At 37.7% G+C, this 22,012-nt stretch overlaps 1 protein-coding gene across 1 annotated transcript in view; it reads right to left on the bottom strand.

The window, feature by feature from the left end:
• Positions 1-22,012, bottom strand: part of LOC120631348 (mitogen-activated protein kinase kinase kinase 11) — a 71,739-nt gene that overhangs the window by 23,577 nt on the left and 26,150 nt on the right. The window lies entirely within an intron of this gene.

The raw sequence follows: 22,012 nt of genomic DNA, 5'->3' as shown, positions 1-22,012 counted from the left end.
AAAAATGTTTGTGTGATGAATATGAATGTTTTGCAGTGTCTGGGTGTTTATCTGTATATTATAGGTTTTTATGCATATTATCCATCAAAATATTCATCGTCATCTTAGTACTCATAACACAAGCTACGCTTACTTTGGGGCTAGATAGCTATATGTGTATTGTCGTAGTATATTTATTATTACTGTAACTGGTTTGGCTAAGCCATTAGTAATGTACATGCTCTTATGGTTCCTCATTAGCTTGTTATGTATTCTTGCTTATTTCCTTCGAAATCGTTGCCAGCTAAATGGGTATTTAGAATTTCACATTTCAAGCAGATTCTCGGAATAGCTTTGACCTTAAGCAAACAGCCGGTCTCTTACAGCTTAAACTTACATAGGAAATCGATTTTTGACATTTGGGTCAATCGTTCCGATACAATCTAGGGCCGCGCTAAAGATAGAGCGGCTATAAAATACTTCAAAAGCGTACCTATGTTTTCCAATTGCATTTTTCGAAAAATTCAAATTTTTTTTTTTATTTTTAACCTTTATGCATACATAGTATAAGTACGTAGTACTTTTTATTTTGATCAAACATAGCTAAGAACACTTCCGACTAATTGACTTTAAAAAAAAACAAAATCGGTTAATCCGTTCGGCCGCTACGATGCCAAAGATAGTCAGACAGACAGCCAGACGCAGACGCAGACGCAGACGCAGACACACACACACACACACACACACACACACACACACACACACACACACACACACACACACACACACACACACACACACTCTCTCTCTGGAAAAAATAAACTAAATATATATATCCAACAATATACATATATTATAACTACATACGTATAGAGAAAATTTCGACTTGTTAACCGTTTATGAATAGTGGATTCCTTTTTTGAAACCTCTTGGTGCCCTTATATAATAAATAAACAATAATCGAACTTATGATTTCGTGATGCATAGTCGAATGCGAGTCACAGAAACATCGAGTAAGTAAAAGATACATAGCTAATTATTATAAAAAGTTGCCATACGATGCGGTTTCGTTTAAAAAATCATAAATGGCCGAAGAAAGAGTGACCTTCGGGTAAAAAGGCATATATCGCAGCGTATTTCCCGTAACCTACTCTTAGTACGAGATTCGCACGCTTGCAATCGAAGTCGTTTTCGATTATCGAAACATAGCGTCTTAGTAAAATGGATCTAATGATCCGCGTGCTAAAATCGTTCAATTTGTACTACAGACTTTAATGAAACGAATGTTACGCTAGGAGCGCTTTTAGTCGCTTTTTGGGGAACTTTAAAACAAGTCATCACGATCATCATCATCATCATCTTCATATTAACCAATTACCGGCCCACTACGGGTGACAGAATGACTTTAGAGTTTAGACCGTAGGTGCCAGGAACGAACTAGGTCCCAACGAAAGGGACTAGACAATCGTCGCCATATAAGAACTAAAAAACAATCAGGTTTCAGGTTTTCAGGTTTAAAGACCTTTACTCCCATACAAAGAATAAATTAATACACTTCGCCATTAGACTAAACTAAATTAAATTTTACTATTATATACTCATTCAATGCGTTCTCTTTAAATTTATTGGTATTACTTAATATATATACTATATATAATACTACACTATATTATAATATATATAGTGTTAAAATACTTAATCCTTGCAAGGACGAATCAAAGGAGCTAAACCTCGATGGTGACAAATTTGAGGCTCCATCTTCAGGCTGCACTTAATAAAATTAATGTCATGCGATTTATATATTCATGTAAAATAATCTAATTACTCGTTTTAAATTAGAACTGATTCATTTTTGTACTACAAGCGAGCGGAGAGGAAATTGAGTTTTAAAACAGTATGAATAAGGTCGGTTTTCACTGACATTACAATGTTTCGATACTCGAAAACGAAAATTCGATTACGATCTTGCAAATTCCATCCTAAGCGTACAGTTGTGTGACGGGACGTGAACGACGAACATAAAATGTTTTACGAGCCATTCGACCGTTGCTTCATTGGAAATTAACATCTTGTCATGTCGTTTTATAGTCGCCAAATTGGGACTAGGAAAAAATAAACTGTTTTGGGACACTTGACGTAGTAGTGAAAGCATGTGTCAATCAAAAACACGACAAGCCGTTACTCGTGACTTGATCCGTGTTTGTTTCAATAATTTTTTAGTAATGGACCGAGCAGATTAATTTTAAGGATAAACTTAAATATACTTTGTAGACATAACAATATTGACATTCCCACTAAGTGTAGGTAAAAACAGTTGAATCTTAATATAAAATTTATTTTATGTTATGATTCATAGAATGCATCTAAAATGGAAATAAATAAATGAACGAATGAATGAATGAACATTGTATACTGAAATCGGAATCAGTCATGTGGAGATTTTGACAATCCAAAGGATTTGTACGTAAGTTTTCATTAGTTGCAGACGTTTAAAGGTGTTCCAATAATGTATTTGTAGTACCTTCAGTAAGATTGAAATAGCCTCTAGCCTATTACACATGGACCGATTTTGACTTCCAAGGGTGGTTTACAGTTCTCACACTTGTATAATGTAGAACTGAATTAAGATAACATATTTGAATCTGACTTCAGAGGCAATATCAACCAAGTTGGAACGTAAATCCAATTGCAAGTTGGGCCCATCTGTATGTACATATGTTTTAAAGCCTGTTCCGCAGTATCTCACGCGAAAGATCGATTCATATGTCCATCATGGCGTAACACAAAGCGGCGCGGCGCCTGCCGGCCGGCTGTCCTAGTGACAAAAGATTGTGTTATTTAAATGAGGATCAATAGTACCTTTTATAAAATTATCAATCCAATACCGGCGGGGCACGGGTCTCCTTCCACAATAGGAAGGTTCTAAGGCCGTAGTCCACCACGCTGGCCTAGTGCGGATTGGTGGACTCCACATATTTATGAGAACATAACGCACAACTTTTAGGGCTCACGATGTTTTCCTTCACTGTTGGAGTAAGTGTAATTGCTTAAAAAAGCACATAACTTACACATGTTACATATTATTTACTTTTGTCTACCATTGGACCCGCGTCATGGACTATGGCCTAAACTCTTCTCAGTCTGAGAGAAGAACCCGTGCGTTTATTTAGACAACTATAACTGCAATAAAACGCGTAAAAGGCTAAGTGCACGGCGCTACCACATAGCGTTGTAAGTCGCATTATGTAAATAATAAAGTGCTTTGAAAAGCTATCTAGAACGTTTAAGCTTGCAATGTTCCGAAACCGAAACCGGTCAAGTCCACGCTCTTAAGCGTTAACCGCAGTATCTCGCGCATGACATCGATTCATACTTCCATCACGCCCACATCCACGAAGCGACGCCGCAGGCGGTGACTGAGGGATATTACTACCATTGCTTGAAGCAGTATTATTATGATATTGTTGACTTATTTTTTAACATAAAGAGAATATTTATTTCTGGGTTTGGAGTCGATAACTGCTGAAACCACTGAATGTTTTTTAGATTATTTTTTTTACTATTATAAAACTGACTAATTCAGAATATTATTTTAATTATTTCGACTAAAATAGTATTTGTTCACAAAACAGCAAGTTAGAAAAAAAGGCACAGCTTTATTCGCGTGCTCTGACTAAATGATACGTCATATACTATGTACTACTAAAATACTAGTCTTTATAGACCAAAAAATAGTCTACAAAGCATATCACCTATCTCTTAATAAATAAGCCACATGATTGTGGCTTATTTATTAAGAGATGTCAAGTGTATGTCAAGAATTGAATAGTAAAATATCTATACCTTTGATAATATTTATAAGAGTCAAATCCATAAACAAAAGTGCGTACATGGACATTACCGACTAAAAAAATGTTTTCGTCTCGCCTTGACGTCGAGGGAAACTCGGCTTTGTGGCGTTTAGCGTTCATTAAAATGCTTTACCACGAGAAAAACGGTAAAAGCGTGCGTTTCAAGTCAATCAAATATGTTTTCGATATGTTATAACTCCAAAAGGCATTTACAAGCAGTTTCAAACTGTCAGCTGTCAGTCACTTTGCGATAGTATCCGGTTTAGAGTTTTACCCATAACGAGTAACTTGGATAGTTAACGTTTGACAGTAACTAAGTAGTGAGTACCAAAAGCACGGTGTTTATCATTTTCGAGTAACTAATAGTACGTTTCTGTATACTAATAGAGGTCCAGAATGGATTTGTAGAAAGGTTTGCTCGGCGCAAAAAGTTGGGTATGCCACGGTTATACAGGAACAATGTATACATAAGTTTGATGCTTTTGTATAAACCAAAAACCTCAAGCTTACTAAATTATTAATATTTATTTGTTATTAATAAGGTTTAGAGCGGTGATAGCAGAGTGGGTAGGACTTTGGACTTCGAATCCCAGCACGCACCTCTAACTTTTTGAGTTATGTGCGTTTTAAGCCATTAAAATATCACTTGCTTCGACGGTGTAGGAAAACATCGTGAGGAAACCTGCATGCCTGAGAGTTCTCTTTAATGTTCTCAAAGACGTGAGATGTCCACCAACCCGGCGAGCGTGGTGGCCTACAGCCTTAACCCCTACTCATTGTGGGAGGAGACCCGTGCACTGTAGTGGGTCGGTATTGGGTCGATGATGATGATGAATGTAAACATAAGCAAGAAGTTCCAATAAAAAATCCAGTTTAATTGGACCGTACCACGGCTACAGATGGCAATCTCAAACAATATGATCCACATTTTAGTAAGTGTTACGACGTACCATTTAATGTCATGTCATATCATACAGTGTAGTAGGCCTTAGGAATAATCGCAGCTTAAAGTATTTTAAGATGTCACAGAACTCGGAGCGATTGTTATGCTTATGGCCGCACGCCAGAATGTTCTTATTAATGTTACGAAGATGCAAATAAAAACAGTTGTGTTGGAACGTTTTTTCAACATATAAAGTAATACGATACATTTCGTTTGGCCTCGAATTTTTTTTGACAGTCAACCTCTGAAACAGTAAATGTTGAATTGAAAATTGCAAGAGTCACATTTAGAAACATGCTTCAGGGTTGCACGGACGAACATTGTTTTTACCCTGAGACAAATCCATTTATCTTTTGACACAAATATATGATCTGTAAACGTCATAGACTAATAATTATATAACTGACTACTGAGGAAAGACTACTATGGAAAGGGTCATTGAACAGAAAAAAGGGCATCATCCTATTGGTGCTAAAATGAAAAAAGAGCACCAATCGGGCGCACGAGATAACATTGTATTGTCGACTTGACAGTAAGATTTGATTAAATACAACAAGCGATCCGTAATCTGTCGACAGCCATTTCGTTATGACCGCTATAACGCTATAACAAGGATTAGCCGTATTTTCTTAATGACCAAATAATAAGACTTAGTTCTTTAGGATTCTAAGCACTGGTTTATTTGTGAGTCGAATTACTGTGTAATATATTTGTTCGCAAGACCAATAAGGGGTTAAATTTAACTGCCATACCCTCTCACGGGATACCTCTTTAACATCTTAGAACGCATCATGACATATCACCAGGTGTGACTACTGTGAAGGGCTAGCTTGTAGTGGAATAAGAAAGTTAAGTTTAAGTGTGACGCGAAATTGCCACACTATCGCGGTCCAGAAGCTGGAATAAACATTAAAAAAATGCGAGTTGCATTATACAATGCAATTCGCGGCCTGAACATTTTTCAGTTTTATGCAGAAGCGTAGGCCGCTTCCTATGCAAGCTTTTATTTTTGCGCACATAAATTAAGGGAGCATTTAAAGATCGTTATTTCTCTTTATAATCTCTGCCGTCGTGATTAATTTTTCGTGGTTGGCCAGAGGCGCCCGGAATGTTAAAGTTTAGTTGTATCGTGCTCTGAGAAAAGCATACTTGCGGAAAAACCGTCCATTAGTAAAACGCTGATCGACGACCTAGATTGATATCGATGGATCCATAAAGTAAAAGTTAACACTGTCATTACTCAAATGTATCTAGAAGACGCTTTTTAAAAAATATACCATGACAATACACACATCGCCATCTAGCCCCAAAGTAAGCGTAGCTTGTGATATGGGTATTAAAATGACTGATGAATGTTTTTTTAAGGATAATATACAGATAAACATCCAGAAGCTGGAAACATTCATGTTCATCACACAAACATTTTCCAGTGGTGGGGATCGAATCAACTGCCTTGGTCTCGATTAGATGCATCATTAAAAAAACGACAAATTTTTGAAATTCATGGTGTTAATTTTCAGTATTCCCTAAGATTTTATTTGTAGTAGAGCTTTTTGTGTCAGAGCTAGTCCGGGGAATTACTATCGATATGCTTATTCTGCCGCAAAGCAGCATTGTTGCAATGCGGCGTCTGTCTGAAAAGCGTGGTTGCCGGTGTAAATTTCAGGCCCATGAGGCTTAACACTTCCGCCTCAGGTGGATGGGCACAGTCAAGAACTTTGCGGGACGTGTTCCGTGCATGATCTACTTAGTGTTGCCCTGTTAATAGGCGACGGTTTTCCACTTCACGAATGTAAAAAAAAAACTTAAATCTGTAGAAACGAGATTGTCAAAGCATTTACGCTCTTGGAAGAATTGATTGAAAGATGGGCACGGTGCAGAGCAGCACCTTTTTGGTGGTCTGGGTCAAGATTTATGCCAATCGACCCAGTTCTTGGACCTAAGGATCCTTGCGTGGCAAATTAATCAAATGCGTGGTAAACATTTGGACCCAAGTCTGAATCCCTAATTATCATCATCATATCAACCCATTACTGGGCACGGGTCTCCTCTCACAATGAGAAGGGGTTAAGGCCGTAGTCCACCACGCTGGCTCAGTGCGGATTGGTTGACTCCACACACCCCTTTGAGTAAATTACCAACAATCATAATAATATACATTAACTAAAAGTTGCAGTATCTCATCTGAGCCTGGTCACATTTAATACTCTAATGGAAAACTAATGTAACGTTTCCAGAAAAAGTGTTTTTCAGACTTGTTGTTTTTCAGTTTGTGGCGGTCTCCACATTACTTAACTAGGGGGCAGTGGCGTGCACTGGGTTTCTTACCAGGGTATGTATACAGTAGGAAAATTGCATAAAACGGCAAAATCCTCCTCTTATACGAGATACAAATGAATTTTAGGGTAGGCACTGCTTTTGAGCATGTTTGAAGTGCACGCCACTGCTAGGGGGGCGCCACAAGATCTTGCATCGCGCTTGCGAAGTTTTCACAAATAATAACCATATATACAACACACGAAGATTGATGGTTGGAACTCTAGTCCCCGTTCACGAACAACCGCTCAGAGGAAGATCTTCCTATTGTTACGGTCGAGCGTATAACCATAACTCCCGTATATGTTTGATAACAAATTATCACGTTTCTGTAGGATAATGGAAAGCCACATGACTACCCATATTAGGTGCACCAGTTTAAGATCCATAAAAATATCCTCTTGGGATTTAATTCGGATACTTTAATCATCTTGAAGTCTCCTTTTTTGGGTGGTCACTTATAATCGACGCTGCCTTTCCAGTGCACTGAGCTGCAATTAATTATTTCCAACGTTTTATATGAATTTTTCACGGACCTTAAAAGCAGTAAGAGAATTACCGTCAGTAATAAAAAGATGGATCCGTAGTTCAGAGAAAAAGTAATATATCGTTAAAATGTATTGATATTGATGAATTTACTTGATTTTTATTATGTGATTTGCCGAAATTATTAACGGATTCTGTCATATCGACATATCGATCTCCTGCAGTGCAATTTCAATGTGATTTATTATTAAATTGGTTATTTTTGGTTCGTTGGTTTTACTGGTTTATTGAACATGTGAAACATACCTGCAACATGCACAGTTTATGGCTTAAGAGCTAAATGTCTGAGAAACTATGACTTGTAAACCTCCTTAGTGTATTGAAAATGCGAAAGTGTGTTTGTTTTTCATTCCTTACCGCCCTAACTAAGCAACCAATCAACTTGAATTTAAAATAGAGTTGGTTGAAAGGACGAAAAGGAACATCGGCTACTTCTTATCCCAGAAAAACAATGTAAAAACCGTAATAAACGCGGACGAATCACACGGCAAACACTAGCTGTTTGCCGTGTGCTTCGTCCGCGTTTATTAACAGCAAAACCAGCAAAAACAATAAACAGCAAATAAGTTTAAAAGGCGATGACCTGAGTATAATCCTGCCTGATTCCGTAAAGGGGCCGAACGTGTTACATAAAAAAAGGCGATCATGAAGGGCAATTTCTGCAAGTCATCGCGGCATGCTGCGTGTTATCATGAAACAGAAACGTTTTTTACGGTCGTAAAGTAGTTAATAAATCGTTCAACTCCAGTTCAAGTGTAGTATTAAGGCTATTCACGCAATCGCTACTTTCGCTTCAGTTACTAAGCCTTCACTTAGCGTTTACTTATTCGATCGCGTGAAAGTTAATTAGGATTTCTATAGCATCAATAGAGCGCCACCTAGTGACAGTACGGTTGGTATCGTAACTATGTGTATTGCACTCCTTCGATAACGGATAAATCGCAGTTAACTTTCACGCCATCGCATAAGTTAACTTAGATAAAAAATCTCACACTAGGCAGTCTTTACATTTTAATTCGGCTCTACACAAGATCTTACTCGCACTAAATCGTGATTAAAACATAGCTACGGCGTTAGAGGTTAAACAGTTAATTATAAACCGAATATCTCACGCTTCTGATTTACGTTAACCGGGTAGTTTTTACACAATTGAATGGGTTTGAAGCCAGACTCACTGTATATCATCAACAGCCAATTCAAGTACCACTGACGAGACACAGGACATTATATGAGGGAGAGCAGTGCAGTTGGGGGTATGCCCTAAAAGTTATTTTGAATGTTCCTCCAACCACGCTACTCAAATTCGGGTTGGTGGGCTTGTTGGTAGGATTATTATAACCGGGGCCGACGCGATGACTTAACTTGATCTACTGAGCACGTGGATGGACAACACTTTTTTCCTTAGCGTAGGCCTTGAGAAATTTTAACAGAAAATTGCGGTTTTTTTTCGGCCCTGACTCAGGATCTCGCGATCCGTAGTTGAATATGCTACTAGACCATCGATGCAGTCAGTGTACGAGCAGCCTTAAAGGCTATTGACTAGGGTGCACCGGATCTATATCCTGTTCTTAACATCCCGACGCGCGACAGATGAATTATTCATAACCTTCATCCGAGTGCAGTCACATACCAAAAGCCAAGAACCCTTGGGATTTTTGCCTGCGAGTTGCCTATTATATTTTTTGTTATTGTTACAAATGTATTGAAAAAAATAATAATTCGTTATTTAATCGTAAAATTTTGAAGTAGACGATCCTTAAAAGTTTAATTTGTTCACTGGTTGGGCCATAGGTATTAGCTTCTTCTGTCAAGAAGTTATCAGTACTAGTCAAGAGTCAGGAAATTGCCACTGTCCATCTTTATGCTTTGGAGAGAACCTGGGTGAGACACTTTTGGCGTTGGTTGGGCAGCTCTCCATGCCGGCCGTGGTAAAGGCTATGGCAGGGAGCGACAGTTTTTGGGAAGTTTTTATCGTCCACGCCACCCCGTGGCGTCTCCCCATGAGGATTTCCCAACGTTAAAAAGGGCAAACAATACTACGAGAAATTCAACTCTTTAATCCGATTCGCGGATAAGTATTAAGTAATCGTGTTAACGTCAGCCAGACAAAGGGGCAATATAAAGCTTGGCGACATCTAGCTGAGATAACGTCGCCAATGTTATTCCACAAATTGAAATCAGATTTATGAAGAAGATGCTGACTCAACTCTACTTGAGAGTAGAAAACAAACACTGTTCGAAGATCAATTAAATTTTGGAGATTATTTTTTTTTATAAATAGACAATGCTCACGTTTAATTCAATATAAGTTTGTTTTTAATTTCACCTAGCTTTTGTTTTTTAAATACTCGCCAAACTTAGTAACCAATTTTACGTTCTAGCGATTTAGCGTTTTGGCATGATACTGCGTATAAATAGTTTAGGGGCAAGGGTTTAATTTTACTTGCAATGAAATAAAAAAAAGCTGAGCAATAAACATTAAGCTTAATTTGGCTAAACGGTGATTTATATAATTAATGTACTAGCTACTCGTCCTGGCTTCGTACGGTCACAATACTCCATGTGTGGCAGTTTGAAGTAATAATTAATAATGATGATTCGACTCGCGCTTTTCTTGGCTTTTCTATTCTATGATATGGATATATAATGCATATAAGCCTTCCTCTGGAATAACTCTATCTTTTGCAGAAAACTGTTTTAAAATTAGTTGCGTTCTTGAAAGATCTAAGCGTACAGACAGAAGGAGTTCGTTTTATACTATCTTAAGAAAATGTAAAGTTCATTTTTCTTATATCCACTCAGTAATCTTTTAAGACAAATTGATTGTTGAGACGCGACGCGACGTATTTCCAGAATGATGTGGCCCCAATCTTAGAGCGCTGCGAAGCCATTTATTTTAATGACAAAGCGGATTGTCTCAATCGATATACAAGGGGATTCAAAACAGCGAGATGGTGATAGTTCCCTAACATATTCTGCCGAATAGAAAATTGAAACGATAGACGGGGAATATTTTACGTAGCTGTTAGCAGTGGCAAACGGAAATTTAATATTATACGTCCATTTTGTTTCATCTCGTGGCATCATATTACTTTTGATGACAGGTATAATTCTTCAATGATTTTAATTGATCAATAACATAAAATAAAGGTTTGTGTAAAAGATTAACAAATAAAATAAAACCTTCTTTCACTCCAAATTAAACTCCAGATCGCACAAAGGTCTGACGTGTATTTGGAACTCCTGAAGATTCTATGTTCACCATTATTAATCTATTCCTTTTTTGGACAGACAGTAGCTGATAGCCACCTGAGGATTGTTACAGCATCACCGGGTTTACGGGGCCAGCTAAACAGCTCGCCATAAGAAGTGCCCCGGATTCGAAGACATCGCGGGGTTCACCTGTCTTCTTCGGAGGTCAGGCGTGGGATGCTGTCGCTATCCGAGTGGCAAAACCTTACTTCTAGCCTATTTGGAAATATGTTAAAGCAGTAGTTCAGGTAGGCTCGGCAGAACTTCCGTTTGATACATTAGCACAAAAACTGATACTATATTTTTAACCGACTTACAAAAAAAGAGGAGGTTATCAATTCAGTTTTATTTTTTTATGATTGTTACCTCAGGACTCTGTCATTTATAAAAAGGGATCCTAGAGAAATCGAGGGAACTTTTCAAACTATAACAATTAAAGGGACAACCTTCAGCGATTTGAGTATTTTTTAAAGTTACTTGAGCATTTGCATTCGAAAAGCACCATTCGGTGAAGTAAAACTGATGATGAAGACCATTCATTCATTCACTGCCGCGTGCGGCAACAGCGACTGGTTCTGTTTTTCTTTTTTTTTATATTAGATTAGATTACATGTAGGAAGAGAGAGATTACACTCAACCCTTAACGCCCCAGGTTCAGGAATAGAAATATTTTGTAAAAGGTTATGAGCAGTTGACAAAAAAACTCTATCTAGTCATTTTCTACATTTAACTTGGCACATCAAAATGGGTAAATATTAATTTCTTACGTTTTAGTTGTAGTAAGTCTGTTTTTTTTTAAAGACGCGTTGACTGACTTTAAGCATGACCATACAGGTTTTATTAAAGTTCACGAGCATCTACTCGTACTACTTCGTACTATTACGTAAGATGAAGTAACAACCTTAAGGGGGTCATAAAACTCAATTTATGGTAAACAGTACATCATCATTAGTGAGCACATTAGTGCAGACCACTCGGTAAAAATCTAAAAGGTACGCTCATGAGGCTTAAGTTATTAATTAAGCTGATATAACCCTTATTTCCAAAAGGGTAATACACATATTAGCGTACAACGTAATTTGGAGGGTAGACAAGAGCGGAATGCAACTTGGTAGACATAATGGATGTACTCCAGGGGAGGTTGGGAAGTAAAGGAGCATTGTTATCTTTTTATTGGCAACGAAGAGGAAGTTTCGTGCGAAAGGGTAGTAATATGTAAACCGTTATATACAACGTAGATATATACTTTATTGCAACAAGACACAAAGAAACAATACAAATAAAAAAACAAAGACAGCACATAGTGTTATAGTTTAAAGGCAGCCTTACCACTTAAAGGTTTTACGTAATGACCATCATACATTTTATTATGCGTATTGACTGGTTCGTTGACCAAACAAAATAGCACAGACTCATTGGTGCGAAACTTAAAAAGGGCACCAGACAGCGCACGTGATAACCTGTATTGCCAGCTTGGGAGTATCATCATCATCATCACCAGCTCATTACAGTCCACTGCGGTACTAAAGGCCTTTCCCAACTGGAGGATTTGCCCATAATCATTACGCTGGGCAGACGGGTTGGTGATCGCAGTAGATGGTAGTAGTTACACTGAGAACGCTGCTGCCCGCTCTCTATTATATTCCATTAGTCGCCTCGTACGACATTCCCGGGAAGAAGAGGGGTGGTGACAACTGTATTCTCACCTGTCCTCACCACATGTCAATCCCCACGGGATTCGTAAAAAAAGTGAATGAAGAACGCGGGCATCATCTAGCAAGCCCTCCTAGCTTTAGTTTTAAGTTAACAAATGCAGTTATCACCATCACTAACATTAGTGTAACATGTTAAATATATGAACGCTTCAAAAGTGCCTGTGACAAGGTCTACATGAATAAAATATTATTGAATTTGAATTTGAAAAAACAAAATTGGCGTTCATTATTTTGTGGGTCGAAATAGTTTAAAATATATGTTCGCAGGGCGCCGTATCTATTTATTTATATCGATTATCATATATGCGATGAATGTCATGGGAACCCTCTCAACACCCTATTCTAGTTTAATCTGAACTAGCTGATCCGTGCAACTTCGCTGCACCAAATCGGTTATTACCGGAAAACACGAATAAAATGACATTTTCTAAAAATGAATCCTAGCTAGATCGATTTATCGCCCCCGAAACCCCCTGTATACTAAATTTCGTTGGAGCCGATTCCGAGATTTCAATTATATATATATACAAGAATTGCTCGTGTAAAGATATAAGATAAGAGGCGATAGACGCGCAGGTGATATTATGGGTCAATGTAAGTATTAACAATAATTTTGAAATCCCACTACTGCTACAATGCTTCAATACGCTTTGCACCTAACTTCGCACACAGGCAATATTGTTGACAATATTCAGATCACTGTGTGCGATGTACCTGAAGCTGAGCCGAGAGATTCGCTTTTTTATTCGTCTCATTTCAGGTTGTTTACTGTGTTACTTTATTTTATCCATAGTTCAGTCCACGTAGCGTATAATATAATTTGTACTCTGCAAGAGGTATTGCCCATAAAAACTTTCATGCGCGAGGCGGGCGGTAAATTTGTTACTTTTATAGAGCAGCGCGGCTCGGTCGCCGTTTACGATCACGTTACGGGGACTGAATTTAAGTCTTTTAACGTTACTCCAGACAATTTGGCAGCAAATGCGACAATTTCTTGCAAAAGATCGAGTGGTTATGAATTATTTTATTAATGGTTTGCATAAAATCCAAGTTAACGGATTACCGGACGTCTGATGTCTTAATACAAAATTGTTGAATTGCGGACATCTGACAACGCACGGGCGAAATTTTAATGATGTCAAAACGCTGCTGGCACCATTGAACGAACCGCGCTGGCTGCTGTTCGCTAGTCGCATAGCCAACCCAAAAATATTTATAACTAACTGCTGCCCTTGTTATTTTTTTTGTTACACTCTGTTCTTTCAACTAAGTCTTTGCCAAAATTCAAGTTGATTGAATACTAAGATAGGGCGTGAACGACGGATAAACAAATAAACAAACAAACACACTTTCGCAATTTTGCCAACAACACTCGCGAGAAGAAGAGGGGTGGTGACAACTGTATTCTCATGTCCCTTCACCACACGTTTTGGTAAAGATGCTGGCTAAATACACTTCAAGACGCAACACCGTGAGTTATCGCTACTTTTATATTAGCACCAATATCTGGCTGTCGTTGTTGTTACTGATTTCGTGCTATAAGTCCATAGTGAAACAATTCCAACTACTTATTTCTGGGAGAAAACGTAACAATCATATAAATAACTGAAGAAAGAAACAGTAAGAAGCTTCAAGACACGCGCATCATTGTTAGTTGCTACGAAACACTAAATAAATAAATAACACTAAATATTGCCGCTACTACTAAATTAGCACCAATATCGGTATCACTGTAGTTATGATTTCGTTCTTAAAATCCCGAATGAAACAGTTCCGACTACTTATTTCATGGAGAAAACGTAACTATCCATGGAATGAGTACCAGTTACCACACGCACTTCAATAGTAACTATTTAGTTACTTTGATGCAAGTAACCGGATCTGCGTGGCTGTTTACAAACAACATGGAGGTTTCATTCATTCACCCGCTGCGGGCATCGCCTTCTATACCAAGCTTCCATATTGGGACGAGTTTCTTTCCAAGACAACTCCGATAGGACGCCAAATGGACAAAGGGTTTTATAATTATATCGTTTTAATTAGTTATACAGATCATCGAAAGAATCGGAAAGATTTTTGAAACCTTACAAAAAAGGCGTTAAGCATCAAGACAATGCTATGGAGATAAACCATACCCTTAAAAGCATGGTTTTATAGTTATGTTAAGGAGATAGTGTAAACATTAAATCGATTAAACTGATCACACCATTGCGAAAGGGGAGTTATTAACATCTATGGGTAATGAGGATAATAATAATATCTTTATTTAATCAGATAAACGTATACATTTCATTAATGTGAAGCCCTGTCTCCTGCGATAGTTTAAACTGTGTTCCAGCAGGGCTAGCACGGGCAGGAGATATAAATTATATCCCCCGATTATATCCTCTATCAAGGGATATAATTATCTTTTCCCCTTGCCAGAGCACGGCAACAGGGGAGAGGATAAATTTATCCCCGTTTGACATTTCTCGTGGATATATATCCCCCGCCCATAGCATGGGAAGAAATGAAAGGGGAAAGACTATCCTTTTTTGACATTTGAAAGAGACAATTTTATCCCCGTCCTTAGACGTGGGTTTAAAATTCTGTTAACAAATTAAAGTCGAAAAAAACATGTCTCGTGCTTTCTGGGGCTCTTATTATTCAAGTGAAATGGAGAAATCTGAACGAAAATTACACCGGCGATCTATACGTGACGCCAGTAATCCGTTCGAATTTCCCGATGCAGAGTTCCAACACTTGTTTCGGATGGGTAAAAATTGTGTGCTGTACTCGTGCGAGGACCTTAAAGAGGCACTAACCACTAAATGCTGTCGATGGACTACCAGTGCACATAAAAGTAAGTTGTTATTAAGTACCTAAAATCACCTTGTGCAAAGACATCATCTATATATGAACGTAGGTTTAAAAAAAAGCATGGCTAATCACTTTTTGTCTAGGTTCTCACATCTTTAAGGCTATTAGCGGACGGTAGTTATCAGCGGGGACAGGTCAAGACCATGGCTGTTGCTCAAACAACAGTCAGCAAATAACTGACCCAAATTACTGGAGCTATTGTCAGTATGTGAGTATATAGGTAGGTATAGGTACTTACTTCCTAATAATTCTCATTAGTAAATATAAATCCCATCCTGTTCAAAGTGCAGTGATGTGATAACTAGTTTTCACTTTATAGCCGAGTGCCCCTTGTACGTGTTGGTAAGATGGGAACTACAAGGTAAGGATAGAATAAGTGAAGAAGACCTAGCAAACCTCACCTTAGGGGATATTGTAAGGTTCACCACAGAGACTGGTAGGTTTCAGGGGGGACCCTGCCGGGACACCAGTAAAACCTGTGTCTCAAACATGGGGAATAGGGTGGAATGGTCCTTACATAGGACTGATCACCCGTCTGGCAATGGCAGACATCCCCTCATCAAATATAGATATACTTACTTTAATAATAAAATTATTAGTCAGTACTTAGTACTTCAGTATAAGTACATAGCAAAGATATTCAATGCTAGGTACTTTAATTATTTTTCATTTCATTTTAGACTAATGCCAAAGTAGATATTATTCCCGGGAACAGACTCTGGAGATCCACGATAGATGTTCAACTGGTAAAGACAAATTATTTAGATCTAGAGTTTATCAAAAACTTAAACAATCAAGTAAGTTAATAATTTTAAAATATGTTTTACAGATTGTGGTGTGTGTCCATGACCAATTCATATTTATTAACTCTAAAGTAAAATATGAAAAGATACAGCTGTATGAAAGTAGAATCGGACAGTACTACATCTTATGTATGTTTTAAATAAAATGTGCAAACTTTCAAAACTTTACTTATTGTTGCCATTTACTAGTATAAAAGGGAAACAAAAAAAGTTACACACCTACCTATATCATTATATTATACTCCTCATAATTACCTAGAAATTACATGCCTAGGATTCTGCTGCATATGTTGTATACAACTAGTTTGGTAAATTATTTATATGAATATACAAAAAACAATGTCTCATTATAATAAAATTGTTTATTTGCGGAATTAGTACAAAAACTTGGCAGTAGATACTGTATTTAGTAATGAAATATAAGAAAATACAAAACAAAATGTCTGATAAATTATTTAACATGGGCATGGGTTAATCATCACGTACAAATTACAGTGTAGGATTGTGCATATATTTCTATTCAACATTTTATTAAAATCTTGGAGAAAATCTGAAAAGCAAAACAAGTAGGAATTAATTTACATGTTTAAATAACAAAGTAGAATTTTATTGGGGACTCAGGCTATGCTCTAGAGCCTTGGATGATGACTCCGGATTTAGAAGCTGCACCAAATAGTTCTGCAGAGAAGTACACAAACTGGCACTGCCAAGTAAGAAACTGTGTGGAAAGGGCCAATAGGTACCTCAAAGACACATTTCGCAGCTTGGGGATTGACTGGGTGCTTCATTACAGTCCCGAAAAAGCATCTCCACTTATATATGCCTGCATAACACTTTATAATATTATGCATCATTATAGGCGTGTATTGTAAATATATACTTTAAATAATATTTAAGTTCCCATAACTTATTATTATTGGGCACATTAATGTTTGGTAATATTATAAAATTATATCTTATAATAATGGTTCCTTATAAATCATTGATCCTGCATTTTCACATACAATTTGCCCTACTAATTTGGGTCAACAGTATTGAGCATAATATAATTTGTATATTTCAGAACTCTAATGGAGCAAATGACAGTGAATTTTGTAAATACGAGTGAAGAACGACATCAGACATCAAATATGGATCAAACAAGATTGTTAACAGTTGCTCGACAAAAAAGAGAAAGATTTATAAATACATATTTTAATTAATAAAATTTCTAAATTAACCTTTTCATCCTTTTTAATTTATTTTTGTTTGATAAATGAGCATCCTGCATTCTTCCATCTATACCTACTCTGGAAAATAAATAAATTCTTCACTTGGTTGACTTTACAGCAACATGTATACTATGTATATGTTGCCTGTGGTGCTGCGTCCCCGTGCTGTTGCAGCTTTTTTAATGTCCTGCCACGTCTGCAAATAAAAGAAAAATTATGCAAGACTTGTTTGATGCCAACAACACTAATAAATAATTTAAATTTTTTGCACTTGCTTACTTTACCGCAAAATTGACTTAACTGTTTCCACTGATTGACCGTCCCGTCTGGCCCATGCTCCTTCAGTAATGACTAAGATTTGCCACTGGGAGTCTGCCCTTTTGGCTCCTAAGAGTTCCTGTGAATTCCCCAGTGGCAAGGTGGTTGTGGGTTGGCATGAAATCTACCAACATTTGCAATTGTATTTTATTACTTCTTGATCTGAATAAACACAAATTTGTCAACTAATGGGCCATAGAAAAAGGCAAGCACAACTTTAAATAAAATAGTACAAGATCAATAATTTGATATGTAAACAGGATTGGATCTTGATGATTAACGTCTCTGTTTACTTTCACTGTAAAACATTCATTCATTAGGTACGCTTCTAAATCAATAGGTAGTCACTTTTTCAAACATTTTATAATAGAAGACTTACTTTTTAGCACTCATTTTATTTTCTCGAAAGGTTTTATACCACTTTGAAAAATCCAGAATAAATAATATAAACAAACAGCCGCAGACGAGGAACATTTATAGATAAAAAAAACAATAAAAAACTTAGAAAACTAAAACAAAACAGAAAACGAAAAATTTATTTGTCAAAACCATAAGCACAGATTAGAATAATTAATTTGTGACATTTACCGGGGGTTCGTCTTTCTCCTATTATATCCACCGTGGATATATTGTCCACCCGTGTGCCCATGCTCGGGGGGTGGATATAAATGCGTGAGGGGAAAAATCCAGAATAAATAATATAAACTAACTTTGAAAAATCCAGAATAAATAATATAAACAAACAGCCGCAGACGAGGAACATTTATAGATAAAAAAAACAATAAAAAACTTAGAAAACTAAAACAAAACAGAAAACGAAAAATGTATTTGTCAAAACCATAAGCACAGATTAGAATAATTAATTTGTGACATTTACCGGGGGTTCGTCTTTCTCCTATTATATCCACCGTGGATATATTGTCCACCCGTGTGCCCATGCTCGGGGGGTGGATATAAATGCGTGAGGGGATAAACGTTATATCCTTTCCCCGTGGAGAAGTGTCCCCCGCCCATGCTAGCCCTGCAGGAGGCGGTTTCTTCCTCATAATATCTATGGTCTTAATAAAAAACGTTTGGCAAATTAACAGGCAAAATTATATAAAGAGAAAAAAATAATGAAAAAAAAAAATTATCTAAAAAAAATTTGAGGTGGTAGTGGTGGTGGCGTTTGGTGTGTGTGTTTGTGTGAGTACGAAACATTTCCGATACCCACTCCGATAATCTCATATTATTTACGAATAGTTAACGCGAGTTGAAACAGGAACAGATAGTAAGTATAATATATATATATATATTACGGTGGGGGTGTATCAAAACGTTGAAACCATTCAACGGACTGTTCGGAACGTCATACAACGCCCGCAATAAATCAGGCACGGATAAACAAACAAGAAGCGTACGGTGAAACTTTTAAAGTGCTATAGTTTACATTGCATTCATCGACTTTCTTGATACGGCAGGAGAGAGCAGGTTTCCATATGCAGATGTTTCATGCCGTATATAGTGTTGAGAACGGACTGCGTTTAAACTGCAAATTCGAGTGCAGTTCATTAAGACTAATTCAAAGATACAATGGTGACAATTCTGTTTTACATTAAGCTATTACCGGAAAACAACAGGGCACGGATCTCTCTTAAAATATGAAGGTTTTGGCTGAGTCCACTACATTGGTAGACTTTTTACGCCTTTGAGAACATTAAGAAGAACTTTCAGACATGCAGCTTCTTACAATGTTTTCCTTCACCGCCAAAGCATCGTCAACATCATCATCATATCAACCGACAGACGTCCACAGCTGGACATAGGTCTTTTGTAGGGAGTTTTTCAAATTCCACGGTTCTGTGCCGCTTGGCCACCTTTTTGGGGGTCGACCAACGCTGGGCTTACCAGTGCGGGGCTGCTTCACCCAGTTGTCCGGATGGGTGTATGGATATACCGCCATTGGTCGGTCGCCAGAGCCTCGTCCGTTATCTAGCAGGGGAAACCGCGAGCAGGTGAGGTTGACAGTTGAGGTCGACTAGCTGTTGTTGTCATATACCCCCTTAACCCCCAACAACTCCGAGCATAGCTCTCTCCATCGCCCGCTAAGTGACTCTGGGGCTTCTTATGAGGCCCATAGCCTAGGCACCAGCAAAGCAAGTGATATTTAATTGCTTAAAACTCACAGGGCTTAAAAAATTATAGAATTGTGTACGTGGGTTGTAGTGACACCAAAGTCCTAACCACGAGGCAGTTACCGCTACTACTAACAGTATCAAATTAATAGGTCTTAAAAGTAATGCTACATGATAATGTTCCCTGCAGAAAAGGACTACTGCTGGATCAGTCTATTTAGTTTTTACATATATTGAGAAGATCTACAGCGGATTTCGTCTTCCGTCATTACGAAATAATGGGAACGCGCTCCAAGCCAGAAGCCTATTATGGGACTAAAATTTATTATTAATAAATAATCAAACGTAGTCCGTTATGGTTAAACTGGAATAATAAATTGAATGTAAAGATAATGGAGTGTGATAAGGTGCGCATTACATATAGGGCAAACGGTCAGTTATATTTAGATAGCGGTGATAGCCTAGCGGTTAGGACTTCTGCTTCAATTTCAGGGGGCCGGGTTTTAATCCCAGCGCACCTCTAACTCATCTGCCTCCAGGGTTGCGGCCTAAATCCTTCTCCCACTGTGGGAGGCGACCCTTGCCCAGTAGTGGGCCGTAATGGGTTGATATCGCGATGATATTTAAATTGTTAACGAGTGCTCTGTTACTTAATTAACGATTTCAATTGGAATTTTGAATAAGAATTAAAAATTAGTTATTCATTTAAGGGTAATTGTATTTCGGTTTATAACAAATTACCAGATGAAATCCTCGAAATGTCTCTCAATAAGTTCAAAGTTTATATAAAACGTAAGCTTATAGAAAAATCTTTTTGTATTATTAAGGATTACATGTATGATAAAAAAGCTTGGGTATGAATTGCTTTAACTTCATAGCTCAACATTAACTCGACTGTGAGATGGTGATAGCAAAAAAACCTGACTTAGTTTGTTGCGGGCTCTTCTTAGACCAGGGCGCGTTTGTAACCCTCCTAGCTTTAGTTTTAAGTTAAAGAATTCAGTTATCACCGTCACTAACATTAGTGTAATATGTTAAATTTATAAACGCTTCATAAGTGCCTGTGATAAGGTCTACATGAAGAAAACATTTTTGAATTTGTATTTGATGCTGTCGCGTAACAGACACTCACAAAGGAGTGGGCAGCGACCTTTGCGGAGGGCAACAGAAAGCGCCTATTGGCGTCGGCTCTTAGAAAGGTGTTCGGTAATAAGCAGTAGGGCAAGGTCTGCCTCCGAACACTTTCCACGTAAAAGCCTTCAAGGTGTATGTATATTATCTAAATGAGCGCGTGTCTATCTATTCGTGTAGGTCGCGTCACGTAAATTGACCGCAGACGGTCTCACGCCGCATTTATCTCCACTTAAAATTGTTAGCATGTTTTCTAACGATCACTAGGTCCTAGATTCGAAGTAGTATGGCTAGGTATTTTGTGTTTTCTGTTAAAAAAATTCAGTACAAGCTCTGGAGTTAGGAGTTTGAGAGGGCAAAGAGAGCGAGAGGGGAGACGGAGTCAAGCCTCGAACTGCACGTTAAACGTCCGTCCCGGTTGTAATCAGTTATTTAACTATGATAATAGATCGTTAAAGCCCACAAAACCGTTTTGGAGCTGTAGCAGCGTGCTTTAAAACCGTGTCACCTATGAGACCTGTGCCCAAAAGTGGGATCTTGATGATGAGGCTGTGGAGGATGATGATGATGAAAGTAAGTCACCCTAATTTCCTATTATATGCTAAAGATTTTTCTGCTACGTTGTCTTACCCGGTAAATACCTACCTACAATACGAGTACCTCCAAACAAACAATGAATAGGCATCTTCTCGGCAAGCTCCCAGAAGTGATGTTTAGTGATAATGCAAACTAAGCTTTACCTTAGGCTGCATCATCACTTACCATCAGGTGTGATTGCAGTCAAGCGCTCGTCTATATACAATATATTAAAAAAAAAAAAATTAGGATGTTTCTAAGCCATGACTTTCGTTCTCTACCGTCGCTTTTGTTTTCCACAATTTAGCCCTTCATTGTGTAAACATCATTAATTTTAGTTTATCAATTTCATGCGGGGGAAGCCCTGCCGGAAAGTTGATAACTGTGTTTGCTGGACG

The sequence above is a fragment of the Pararge aegeria genome, chromosome 18 (assembly GCF_905163445.1).
Source record: "Pararge aegeria chromosome 18, ilParAegt1.1, whole genome shotgun sequence".
Classification (NCBI taxonomy): Eukaryota; Metazoa; Arthropoda; class Insecta; order Lepidoptera; family Nymphalidae; genus Pararge; species Pararge aegeria.
Note: the sequence above shows the minus strand (reverse complement) of the source record. Positions and strands in the feature narration are given on the sequence as shown.